Below are 14,400 nucleotides of genomic sequence, written 5' to 3'. Positions count from 1 at the left end.
AGGCTTTAGCAATTTGCAACACCTCTCCCACTGTGGGTGAGCTAGTCTATTATGCCGAGATTCTCAAGGTAACTTGCTTCCATTCAACCTTCCCCTTTTAAATTCTTTTTGCACTGGAAAGCCTTGATCTTGATTTTACCCCTGTTTTTCAGAACCTCTTGGGTTTTTAAGATTCGATCTCCCTGCGAGAGTTAGGGCTCCGAGCCCGAATTATCTCTTTGGAATCTGAGGTTGAAAGGCTTCACGAGCTCGAGTCACTTTCTTTAAAACTAGCAAATCTTGAGCACAGCGTATATATCCTCAACAAATTGGTCGAGCTGGCATAAGAAGAAGCAAGACTTGCTAACGAGGCCGAAGCTCAAGCTTGCGAGGATTTGGAGTTGGCTCAAAGAAACATGCTAGAAGCCCATCAAGCTAACTCCAGACTTTGGGAAGAGCTGGATGCCCTGAAAAGCGCAAATGACCTACTTAAAGATAATATAAAAAAGCTCACTCTGGAGTTAAAGGAGGCCAAGAAAGGACAAGTCGAGGCGTTGGAGTCCTATTCTTAGTGCAAGGAAGATCTTTGTACTACTCACGCTCAGCTTCAATCCGCCCTTAAGGATGCCAGCGTGGCTTTTCAGAATGGTCACGAGGATTTTTGAGGTTCTGAAGCTTACGCTGCAGAATTGGAAGGTGTCCTTCAGGGCGGGTTCAAGCATATGAAGAAGCTTACCAAGGAGCACTTCCTGAACCTAGATGTGGACTCCATCCCTTTCGACGTTACTGCCACCTTATCCTCTTTAGAGTAGATATCTTTGTATTCACATTTGTTGCTATGTAAACTCATTTGCTGCAATAAAATTCAATTTGAATTTAATTTTTCCCCTTTTGTTTTGCTCTTGCCAAAGGGGGTTGGGCCCCCGGAGGATCATACATGATCCTTCTATTTTTATCAAAGACCATAAATCCCTTAGGGATCAAGTTTGATCCTTTTAATTTTTGTCGAGGGCTTGAGCCTTCTAAGGATCACACCTGATCCTTTTGTTTGTGTCAAGAGTTCGTGCCCCCTGAGGATCACATTTGATCCTTTTGTTTTTGTCGAGGGTTCGTGCCCCCTGAGGATCACATTTGATCCTTCTGTTTTTGTCTAGGGTTCGTGCCCCCTGAGGATCACATTTGATCCTTTTATGCTTGTCGAGGGTTCGGGCCCCTCGAGGATCATATTTGACCCTGTCTCTTTTGGTCTAGGGCTCAGGGCCCTCTTAAAGTTAGGCTTAGTATAATCAGGGGTGTTCCCCTAAGTCTTTAGAGCGGTAAGCCTTCATTGATAGGAGAGAAAAAGAATATGTTTATTTTGAAATAACATATGGAGATCATAATAAAGAAAACATTACGATAGAATTTTCTTAAATTTTGCACATTCCAAGCATTTTTGATTGGTGTACCCTCAGGGGTCTGGAGTTTGTAAGCCAGCTGAGAACTTTCGCTACTTTGAATGGACCTTCCCAATTCAGTGTCAACTTATTCGCTTCTCGGGCCCCTCGAGCATCTGCTCGTTGCAATACCCAATCTCCAGGAAGAAAATTTCGTGCCCTTACTCTTTGATTGTAGTATCTTTCAATACGTTGATTGTAGGCAACTTGCCTAATCTTTACTTAATCATGGAATTCATCCAGGAAATCTAAGTTATCACTTAGACTCTACTCATTGGATTCTGGGTTGAAGAGCTCCACCCTTAGTGTAGGTACTCCTATTTCAATGGAGATTAATGCTTTCGAATCATAACATAAGCTGAAAGGGGTTTCTCCCGTGGATACCTTCACCTTGGTTCGGTAAGACCATAGGATTTTTGGCCGTTCTTCCACCTAGCTGTCGTCTGCCTTATCCACTCGTGCTTTTAAACCATGCAGCAAAGTTCTATTGGCGAGTTTGATTTGTCCGTTAGCCTGTGGATGGGCCACCGAAGTGAATTGTTGCCTTATTCCCAACTCTTGGCACCATTCTTGGATAGATTAGTCAGTAAACTGAGTGCTGTTATCAGATATTAGTACCCAAGGAATCCCAAAGCGGCAGACTACATTCTTCCACATAAATTGTTTCACTCGCCGAGCGGTAATGGAAGCCACTGCTTCAGCTTCGACCTACTTTGTGAAATAATCAATGGCAGCCATGATATACTTAATCTACCACTCAACTGGGGGAAAAGGCCCCAAGATATCAATACCCCATTGAGCAAATGGGTAGGGTGTAACCAGATAAGCTAGGGTGACCGTCGGCACATGAACCAAGTTAGAGGTTTGTTGGCACCTGTCGTAGGTCCTGACCAGCTGCTCTGAGTCTCTTACCATTGTCGGCTAATAGTACCCCTACTGAAGAGGCTTTTGGCTAAGGGTTCGAGCTCCGATATGACTTTCGCATATACCTTCATGAATCTCCCTTAAGATGTAGTCTGCTTCGCGGGGCCTGATGCACTTGAGCAGCAGCTGCGAGAATGATCTCCGATAAAGCTCCCCATTGACCAATACGAAGCTTCGGGCCTTCCTTCTAACTTCTCAAGCTTCTGAATCATCCTCGGGGAGCTTTTTCTCTCTTAAGTATAACAACAAAGGATCCATCCAGCTAGGCTTGTCATCTACACATAGTTGATCGTTGACTTCTTCAATACTCTTCTGTGGCAGGGACTCAATTCGAATTTCTTGAGAGCTCGTTGGAAAAGAGGAAGAGGCAATTCGAGATAATAGATCCCCTTTTGTATTCATGGCCCGAGGGACATATTCCACTTTTACATATTGGAACCGCGCGATTAAGTCTCTGGCCAAGGCTAGGTACCTGGCCATATGGGTTTCTCGAGCCTCATATTCCCTATTTACTTGCTGCACCACCAAGTTAGAGTTCGAACTCACCTCGACTCGACGGGCTCCCAACTGTTCGGCTAATCTCAAACCTGCCAACAGGGCCTCATATTCCGCCTCATTGTTAGATGCTTGGAACTCAAAATGCAAAGCATAAGGCCATGCTTGCCCATCGAGACTTTTAATCATCAAACCTGCTCCACCGCCCCCCGAGGTTGAGCTCCCATCTACAGCCAATATCCAGGGCTTGTGATCCTTCTCCGAAGCTTCTGAGGACCCTATCCCTTCTGTAATGAAATCTGCCAACGCCTGAGCCTTAATAGTCGGTCGAGGCCTATACTCGATATCAAAAGTTGTAAGCTCCATTGCCTATTTCAACATCCTTTCGGAGAGCTCCGGCTTGCTAAGAACCTACCTCAAAGGTTGGTTAGTAAGCACAACAATTGTATGGGCTTGAAAATAGGGCCGAAGCTTTCTTACCGATATTATCAAGGCAAAAGCTAACTTCTCCATGGGAGGGTACCGAACCTCCGCCCCTATCAACCACTTACTAACGTAATAGACGGGCCTCTGCCTCTTATCTTCTTCACGAACCAGCACCGAACTCACGGCCTCCTCCGCTATTACCAAATAGATGTACAACGATTCTCCTAGTTGTGGCTTCGTTAGAATCAGAGGTGTGGCCAGGTGCTCCTTCAGTTTATCAAAAGCTTCTTGACATTCGGCATCCTAGACAAAATTCTTCACTTTTGATAGGACCTTATAGAAGGGAAGGACCTTTTCTACCAGGCGAGAGAGGAATCTCCCCAAGGTTATCATTCTCCCCGTAAGGCTTTGTACTTCCTTAACATTCCTTGGGGACGACATATCCATAATGGCTTTAACCTTTTTTGGGTTTACTTCAATCCCTCGGTGGTGCACTATGTAACCCAAGAACTTCCTTACAGAGACGCCAAAAGCACATTTGAGAGGATTAAGTTTTACATGAAACTTACGAAGGGTTTTGAAGCACTCCTCCAAATCTTCTGGATGATGCTCGGTAGTAAGACTTTTCACCAGCATATCATCTACATAGGCTTCCATATTCCACCCCAGTTGGTGTTGAAAAATCTTATTCACTAAGCGCTGGTAAGTGGCTCCTACATTCTTCAGACCGAAGGGCATCACTATGTAATAGTAGGTTGCCTTATTGGTGATGAATGTAGTATTTTCTTGATCCTCTGGGTGCAATGGAATCTGGTGATATCCCTGGAAGGCATCCAGGAAGCTCATAAGTAAACATCCGGTAGTTCCATCAATTAAGGCATCAATTTGAGGAAGGGGATAGCTATCCTTTGGGTAGGCCTTGTTAAGATCGGTAAAATCAATGCACAGTCTCCACTTGCTCTCTCCTTTAGGCACTAACACGATGTTTGCCAACCATTCTAGATAATCGACTTCCTGGATATATTGTGCCTTCTCTAACTTTGCCACTTCAGCTTCAATTGCTCGAACTCTGTCAGGGGCGAAGTTTCGCTTCTTTTGTTTAACAGGCGAAAAACTTGACTGTATTCCTAACTTGTGCGTCATAACTTCCAGATCTAATCTAGGCATGTACTGAGCAGTTCATGCGAAAATGTCCGCATACTGCCGAAGGAGTGCCAATATCCGACTTCTCAACAGTTCTTTTAAGTCCGCACTTATCTTTATGCAACGGTCTGGACAATCTTCTTTCAGAGGTATCTCCTCCAGTCTGCCCACCGGCTCTGCCGTTTTTGAATCCTTTGACCCTTCTAACAAGAAGCTGACTTTCTTCGGGGGATACTCCTTCTCCTTCCCTCGAGGATCCCTTCGAGGTACTTCTTCTTCTCGTAACGCCACTTTTTTTGCCCCCACATGCTTTGCCATACCTATGGAAGCCATACAACATTCGTGGGTTGTGTATATCTCCTTGTACCTCGCTATCCCATTGATTGTAGGAAACTTCATCATTATATGATATGTGCTTGGTATAGCCCGAAGGGCATTGAGGCCCGATCTTCCGAGGATCATATTATAGGCTGCAGGCACATCGACTATCAGGATGTCCAACATGATTTGGGAGATTCGCGAGCCTTTCCCCATAACTAATGGAAGTTGGATGACCCCATCCAAATATACAGCCTCCCCGTCAAATCCCACCAAAGGGACCCTTTCTCGGATCCATAAGGATTTCCTAGAGCTCCCATTTTCCAAGCTTGGCCGCTATTACCAACGGATCATTCCGATTTTGGTAGTCGGGAAGGTCACTATTCAAAAAAGAGATTGGCTCCCCACACCTCGACCTTTTTAGCCCCCCGGCTCTACTGCTAGTGTCCTCTTATCCCTTTGCCACTGGAACTTCCCCTGTAGCAAGCGTATGAAATACGGGAGGCTGAGGGTGATCACTTTCCTCCTACCACGGTCTCTCCCTCCGAGGCGAATGTTCAGTATGATCTCGATTATCTACTCGATCCCTCCTAGGGGGACTCCGCGTCCGTGACTGTCAATCTTTCCTTCTTCGGGAATCACCTTCCTTAGCCACATAATCCCTTAGGAAGCCTCGGTTGATTAGCTCTTGGATCTCCTCTTTGAACTGGCAGCATTCTTCCGTATCATGGCCATTATCCCCATGGAAACGACAATATTTATTTTGATTCCTTTTATCAAACGGTGCTTTCATTGGCCGAGGCTTCTTCAAATTGTCCTTGTCTTTGATGGTGGCAAGGATCTCCCATCTCGAAGCATTTAGAGGGGTAAACCTACTCGAATCCCACCGGGGACGATGTTTTTCCCTTCGATCCTCGTTCTTCCTTTCTTCGGGGTGTTTCTTTTTCTCCTTCTTTTCTACATGCTATGCCTTCTTTACTTGCATGACTTCTTCATCATTCATGTACATCGTAGCACGACCTAAGATGTCAGTGAATGTGATCGGGGGAGTTTTGGCTAGCGACTGGGCAAAAGGACCGGGCCTTAAGGCATTCTGGAATGCTACCATAGTTACACTGTGGTCGAAGTTCTCAATGCTCAAAGCTTCCATATTGAAGCGCGAAACGAAGTCTTTCAAAGGTTCTCCCTGGTTCTACTTCAGACTAATGAGAGCCATAATAGACCTTCGATGTCTCTAGAGCGATGCGAAGTATGCTAAGAAACTACCTTGAAGCTGTGCAAAATTTGCTATGGAGTGATGGGCTAGGTTTGAAAACCAGGCGCGTGCATGCCCTTCCAAGGTTGCCAAGAAAACCCTACATCACATTGCATCTGAGGCATCCTGTACCATCATATGAGAGGTAAAATGGTCGAGGTGATCCATTGGATCAGTGGTTCCCACATAGCATTTAATGGCCGAAATGCAAATATGCTTCGGTGGTATGGCAACCATGATCTCTGGACTGAGGGGCTGATTCACCAATGTCCCTCGAGAGTCATCTAACTTTGGCCTCAAGGCCGCAATCTCTTCCTCCAACTGACGCAATCTCCTCTCCTATCGCTGGTGCACATACGACATGTCAGAGGATTCGGCCGCTTCGCCGTGCTTGTCATCTTGTTTGAGCCTCCGAGGATCCGCCTCCCGCGGATAGGACTCTTTTCCCCTTGGGGGTTCTTGCCTCTCCTCGGCTCGAGAGTACTGAGCTTGCTGATGCTGGCGATCCAAGAAACCAATGAGCAACTCCGTCAACCGCTGGACTACAGTCTCTCCCCGGCGGACTCCTTGGAAGGTTTTGCTAGCTCGGTTCTGGGGCAGGGTTTGCCCCAGCAGTTCGAGACTGCTGCCTCCTTGTTGCCATTAAAAACAAGAGGGTTTGCTAGAATCGTCGCTACAAGTTATGCTATAGAGACAGAAGAAAATGACTTGGCCCCACGGTGGGCGCCAATTGATGATGCGGTGGCCGATCACCCTCCTCTGTCTCTGCTAGGATACCTGCAATGGAGACAGGGACTTGCTCCCCTGGTTTATCTCTGACGATCAAGTCAGAAACCCAGATCCAATGTCTTAGGCTCTAGAAATCAAAAGAGTAGAATCCTTTACCTTTTCTTGTTCCCTTTCTTTTATCCTTGTGCTGACATAAAGATTCTAGATAGAGATCTTCAGGATCTCTATCCTGCTCTTCTTGGAATCTTGTTAATAAGGATTCCATAATGGCCACCGCCTTCGAAGGGATTGGGATAGCTACTATCCCCAGGATCTTTGGCGGAATGGTTGATCCGCAAAAACTCAAAAACTCTCTTGCCTATCATCAAGCCAACTGTCATGGAAATATATATCTACCACGTGTCTCCCTTGGGCTCAAGCAAGATAATGTAGGTGGTCGGCGCTCCACCTGGCAGCGGCCAACGGATACCACGAGATTGTGGAAGTTTAGTGGAAGCTAACGCCAACATGTGCTCGACTCTGGACGACGATGACAAAAATCCTCTGCACCTGGCAGCCATGGAGAGGCACATCTTCGTATTGCGTGTGTTCTTTGATAACAATCCCCATTGGATTCATGAGTTGCTCAAAGCTATAGATGGCGGCGACAACACCATCCTTCATCTGGCTGTCAAGAACAAGAAATTTGAGGTATTTCTGAGGCCTTTTTACTGTTAAATTTGGACATCATTTAAGTTAATTAATTTGATGAACTTTTTTTTTACCTCCTAGTTGGGTGGTTACCAAGCGTCACAAAATTGTTGAATCAGCTTTTCTTTTTCTTTTTTTTTTTCGCTATGGCAAAGAAATGAATTAATTTTATATATCTTTGCTTTTGAATTATTGAATTAATGGAAGACTTTAGTCTTCGGTTAAACTCAGTTTTTCAGTATTTTTGCTTTATCCTCTTTTATCCTGGAGAAATGGGAACTTTCTCAATAACTACAAGTAGGTATTATGCATTAGATTTTTCAAATTTCTGCGCCTTTTATGGTTGAATCCCCTTGGTGAAAATCCATTTCAACTCTCTAGGCCTTAAATACAACCTTCTCCTTGTTCTTACAAAGAGATTATTTGTAGGACAAGAACATATCACTTCTTGGAGTCATTTGAATATTGTGCTATTCTTAATTATAAAATTATCACACTTGCTTTTGTTTTTGTATTATGCCATACTCTTATAAAAACTGTTAAAGCAAATTCTATATTTAAGACACAAGCCCATCCTAAATCCATGGGAATATTTTGGAACCCCTTCTACTATCCACCCATGCAACCACAGATTTGTTAACACATTCACTTTTTTTTATTCGCACTGTTAATTCCGAGCATCGCACTCCAATAAATTACCAAGGGAATAAACTTCTGTTTCACACAACTTGTGGCTTTATGAGTCCGATTACACTTCAGTCTAGCGCAATTGTTGCCAATATTTTTCTATTTAATCTAATTATTTGAATACATTTATCATTTTTTTAAAAATGTAATTGATGAGGAAAATACCCACGGGCCCATAATTGCTCTCACGTCCGGAGAAAGTGTCCTATGGCAGTCAAGCCACGTGTTGCGCTTAAGGGGAATTCCACAAATGCGATCATGTTTGAATCTCAAAGGACACGTGGCGGATATGGGCTACCACGCCAGTTGGCAGGATGCTCGGTAAGGAAGACCCTAAGACCCTCTCGCCGATAATGATGGAGGGGAAAAACTATCCCGAACTTCTAGGAGAAGGCGACTATCATGGAATCCTTATCGATAAGATTCCAAGAAAAGTGGGATGAAGATCCCGAAGATCTCTACCCAGAATCCTGATCTCAACGCAAGGATAAAAGAAAGGGGAAGGCAAAAGGTAAGGGATCGAATAACTTTTTTGATGATTAGAGCATAAGTAATTTCACTAGCTTTTCTCGAATGGAGGATATCTAACTTAATCGTCAGAGATTGACTGGGGGAGCAAGTCCCCGTTTCCATTGCAAGCACGCTAGAGAAGACAGAGGAAGGTGACCGGTTCCAACATCATCAATTGGGGCCCACCGTGGGGCCGAGACAACTTTTTTTCTGTCTTTCCAACGTAGCAGGGCGTGACGTTCTTCAGTAATCCCCTTTACTTATAATGGCAACTAGGAGGCAACAATCCCAAGCCGCTGGAGGTAACCCCGCTCTAGAGCCTAGTCAACAGAATCCGCCAAGAAGTCCCCCACGGAGAGATCGGAGTCCGGAGGGTCCTCCACCCCCTCCTGATCAAATAACACTTCTGGAAGGTCAAGTGCAGCGATTGACGGAGTTACTCGCGGGTTTCTTGGATCGACAGCAAGCCCAGTATTCTCGAGCGGAGGAGAGACAAGAGGCCCCAAGGGAGGAGGAGTCCTATCGGCAGGAAGCAAATTCGCGGAGGCTAGGGCAAGACGATGGGCATGGCGAGGCAGCCGAATCTACCGACTTGTCGTATATACAGCAGCGACAAGAGAGGAGATTATGGCAATTGGAAGAAGAGATCGCCGCTTTGAGGCCGAAGTCTGGAGAGGCTCAGGGGACGAGGGTGAATTAGCCCCTCAGCCTGGAGATTATAGCTGCGGTGCTACTGGAGCATCTCCGCATTCCAGCCATCAAACCTTATGCAGGAACCTCTGATCCGACAGATCATCTCGATCTTTTTACCTCTCATATGATGGTGCAGGATGCCTCAGACGCGATGTGGTGTAGGGTCTTCTTGGAAACCTTGGAAGGGTACGCACGGGCTTGGTATTCAAACCTAGCCCACCATTCTGTCACAAGTTTCGCGCAGCTCCGAGGCAGTTTTCTAGCGCATTTTGCACCTCTGCAGAGGCACCGAAGATCCACCATGGCCCTCATGAGTATGAAGCAGAATCAAGGAGAATCTCTGAAAGACTTCGTTTCACGTTTCAATATGGAGGCTTTGAGCATTGGAAACTTCGATCACAGTGTGGCTATGGTGGCATTCCAGAACACCTTAAAGCTAGGCCCTTTTGCTCAGTCATTAGCCAAAACGCCCCCAATTACGTTCACGAATATCTTGTGTCGCGCTACAAAGTATATTAATGCCGAGGAAGTCATGCAAGCCAAGAGGGCAGAACACGCGGAAAAGAAAGACAAAAAAAAGCACCCTGAGGAAAGAAAGAATGATGATCGAAAGGAGAAGCATCGTCCTCGGTGGGACTCTGGTAGTTTTACTCCTCTAAATGCCCCGAGAGCGGAAATCTGGCCACCATTGAAGGTAAGGACTATTTGAAGAAGCCTCGGCCGATGAAGGCACCTTCAGATAAAAGGAATCGGAATAAATACTATCGTTTCCATCGGGATCATGGCCATGATACGGAGGAATGTCACCAGTTAAAAGAGGAGATCCAGGAACTCATCAACAGAGGTTTCTGAAGGAGTTATGTGGTTAGGGAAAGCGATTCCCGAAGAAAGCAGGACCGACGCTCGTGATCGAGGAGTCCCCCCAAGAGGGACCGAACGGACGATCGAGATCATGTTCGACGTTCGCCGCGAAGAGAGCAATCGCAGCGGGGAGAAGATGATCATCCCTAACCTCCAGTATTCCACACACTCGCTGCAGGAGAAGTCCCAATCGTGAAAGGCGAGTGAGGGACCGGCGGTCGTACTAGTGGGCTAAAAAGGTCGAGGTATGTCGAGCCAATCTCGTTTTCAGATAATGACGTCCCCGGGTACCCGAATCGAAATGATCCCCTGGTGATAACAGCTGAGCTTGGAAAATGGGAGCTTCGGCGGATCCTCGTGGATCCGGGAAGTTCCTCTGAAATTTTTTATAGGCAAGCCTTCTTAGGCATGGGGTACGAAATGAAGCAACTAAGACCAGTGAGGGTCCCCTTGGTGGGATTTGATGGGGAGGCCGTATACTTGGAAGGGATCATTCAACTTCCGCTGACTATAGGGAAAGGCTCTCGAACCTCTCAAGTCACGTTAGATATCCTGGTAGCCGACGTGCCTTCGGCCTACAACATGATTTTGGGAAGGTCAGGCCTTAATGCCCTTCGGGCTATTCCTAGCACCTACCATATGGTAATGAAGTTTCCTATAGATGGTGGAATAGGTGAGGTACGGGGAGATTTGCGCTCAACGCGCGAATGTTATATGGCCTCTATAGGCATAGCGAAAGACAGAGAAGCAAGGGAAGTTCCAAGCTCCCCAGGGAATCCCCAGGAAAGAAAGGGAGAAGATCCTCTGAAAGAGGTTAGCTTTCTGCTAGAAGGGCTGGAAGATCCAAAGACAGCAGAGCCGGTGGATAAATTGGAGGAAATACCTTTGAAAGAAGATCGTCCAGATCGTTGTATAAAGATAAGTGCAGAGTTGAACGACCCGTTAAGGGGTCGGATATTAGCACTTCTTAGGCAGTATGCAGACATCTTCGCATGGACTGCTCAGGATATCCCGGGAGTAGATCCAAAAGTTATGACGCACAAACTGGGGATACGACCAGACTTCCGACCTGTCAAGCAAAAGAAGTGAAGTTTCGCTCCCGAAAGAGCTAGGGCAATTGAGGAAGAAGTCGCGAAGCTAACGGAGGCGCAGTATATCCGGGAAGTAGATTATCCAGAGTGGTTAGCAAATGTCGTTCTAGTTCGAAAAGGGAAAGCAAATGGAGGCTTTGCATTGATTTCACTGACCTTAATAAAGCTTGCCCGAAGGACAGTTACTCTCTTCCGAGAATCGATGCCCTGATTGATGGGACTGCCGGTTGTTTACTCATGAGTTTTCTGGATGCTTTCCAGGGATACCATCAGATTCCATTACATTCGGAAGATCAGGAGAAAACCGTTTTTATTACCAATAAAGCAACTTACTGTTATATAGTGATGCCTTTTGGCTTGAAAAATGCAGGCGCCACCTACCAGCGCTTAGTAAATAAGCTTTTTCAGCACCGGCTCGGAAGAAATATGGAAGCATATGTAGACGATATGCTGGTGAAAAGCATGGAGGCAGAGCATCATCCGATAGATTTGGAGGAATGCTTTAAAACCCTTCGTAAGTTCCATGTGAAGCTTAATCCTGTCAAATGTGCTTTTGGTGTCTCTGCAGGGAAGTTTTTGGGATATATAGTGCACCACAGAGGAATTGAGGTAAGCCCGGAGAAAGTTAAAGCCATTATAGATATCCTAGTCCCGAGGAGCATCAAGGAAGTATAGAGTCTTACGGGCAGGATGACGGCCTTGGGAAGATTCCTTTCTCGTCTGGCGGAAAAAGGCCTTCCTTTCTACAAAGTCCTAGCAAAGGCAAACAACTTTGCGTGGAACGACGAATGTCAGAGGGCCTTCGAAAGGCTAAAAGAGCATTTGGCTACACCTCCGATTCTCACCAAGCCGAAGCCAGGAGAGCCATTATATATCTATTTGTCGGTGGTCGAAGAAGCCGTAAGCTCGATTTTGATATGGGAAGAGGATAAGATACAGAGGCCCATTTATTATGCAAGTAAGCGATTAACAGGAGAGGAGATCCGGTATCCTCCCATGGAGAAACTGGCCTTTGTTTTGATAGTTTCAGCTAGGAAACTTCGCCCCTATTTTCAAGCTCATACGATTATTGTGCTTACTAACCAACCTTTGAGGTAGGTTCTCAGTAAACCAAAACTTTCAGGGAGGATGTTGAAATGGGCAATGGAGCTTATCGCTTTTGACATTGAGTATAGGCCCGCGGCCCGCTATTAAGGCACAGTCGTTGGCAGACTTTATCGCTGAAGGGATAGGAATTCCCAAAGAAGCGGAGGAAAATCAAAAACCATGGACAATGGCTGTAGATGGGAGCTCCACCTCAAGTGGTGGAGGAGTAAGATTAATGGTAAAGAGCCCCGAAGGGCAGATATGGCCTTATGCTTTTCATTTTGAATTCGAGTATCCAACAACGAAGCGGAGTATGAAGCTTTGTTGGCAGGGTTGCGATTGGCTAAGCAATTGGGAGCTTAGAGAGTTGAGGTGAGTTTAGATTCCAATCTAGTGGTGCAACAAGTGAATGGAGAGTACGAAGCCCGAGAAGGTCACATGGTGCGATATCTAGCCATGGTCAGAGAATTGATGGCACGTTTCCAACATGTGAAGGTGGAATATGTCCCTCGGGCTATGAATGTGGAGGCGGACCTGTTGTCCCGAATCACCTCTTCCTCCTTTCCCACAAGCTCTCGAGAAATCTGAATCGAGTCCCTGCCACAGAAGAGTATCGAAGAAGTCGTTGATCAATTATGTGTAGAGAACGAGCCTAGCTGGATGGATCATTTCCTAGTGTACCTAAAAGATAAGAAGCTCCTCGAAGACGATTCAGAGGCTCGGGAGGTTAAATGAAAGTCCTGAAGTTTCGTATTAGTCAGTGGGGAACTTTACAGAAGGTCATTCTCACAGCCCCTGCTCAAGTGCATCCGACCCCGAGAAGCAGATTATATCCTGAGAGAGATTCATGAAGGCATATGTGGAAGCCATATTAGGGCCCGAACTCTTAGCCAAAAGGCTCTTTGGCAGGGGTATTACTGGCCAACGATGGTAAAAGATTCGAAACAATTAGTCAGGACTTGCGACCGATGCCAGCGGACATCTAACTTAGCCTATACATCAGCGGTAGCACTAGCTCACTTGGCTACGCCTTGCCCCTTCGCTCAATGGGGTATTGACATCTTAGGACCTTTCCCCCCGGCGGTTGGTCAGGTTAAATACATCATAGCTGCCATTGATTACTTCACAAAGTGGGTCGAAGTCGAGACGTAGCCTCTATTACTGCCAGATGTGTAAAGCAATTTCTATGGAAGAATGTGGTCTCTCGCTTTGGAATTCCTCGAGTGCTAATCTCCGATAACGGTACTCAATTCACTGATCGATCTGTCCAAGAATGGTGTCAAGCATTGGGAATTAGGCAACAGTTCACCTCGATAGCCCATCCACAGGCTAATGGACAAATCGAGCTCGCCAATAGGACTTTGTTACGCGGTCTGAAGGCGCGAGTGGAGGAGGCAAATGGAAGCTGGGTGGAAGAACTACCGAACATCCTATGGTCTTATCGTACTACGGTGAAAGTGTCCACGGGCGAAACTCATTTTAGCTTATGTTACGGCTCGGAAGCATTGATCCCAGTGGAAATTGGAGTACCTACGCTAAGAGTAGAGCTTTTTAACCCTGAATCAAATGAACAAAATTTGAGGGGCAACCTTGACCTCCTCGATGAACTTCGTGATCAGGTAAAGATACGACAAGCTATTTACAATCAGCGTATTGAAATATACTACAATCAAAGGGTAAAGGAGCAAAATTTTCTTCTTGGGGATTGGGTATTGTGTCGAGCGGATGTACGGGGGGCGCAAGGAGCAAATAAACTAACACCAAATTGGGAGGGTCCATACCGTGTAACAGAGGTTCTCAGCCCTGGTGCTTACAAACTCCAGACCCCGAGGGTATACCAGTGAAAAACGCGTGGAATGTGCAGAATTTAAGAAAGTTCTACCAGTAATGATTCTTGGTTATGTTTATAATTCTTTATTAGTTGCATATGTCTTGGTAGTAGTATTTCTTTGTTACCTTCACATGCTATTCAGGAATAAGCTTATTCTTCCCTCTACGAGTAAAAACTCTTCGTTTCCAAAAGTTTGAGAAGATGCACCTGAACACAGTGAGCGTAACTTTGAGGGGCTCGAACCCT

The sequence above is a fragment of the Diospyros lotus genome, chromosome 2 (genome assembly GCF_014633365.1).
Source record: "Diospyros lotus cultivar Yz01 chromosome 2, ASM1463336v1, whole genome shotgun sequence".
NCBI lineage: Eukaryota > Viridiplantae > Streptophyta > Magnoliopsida > Ericales > Ebenaceae > Diospyros > Diospyros lotus.
Note: the sequence above shows the minus strand (reverse complement) of the source record.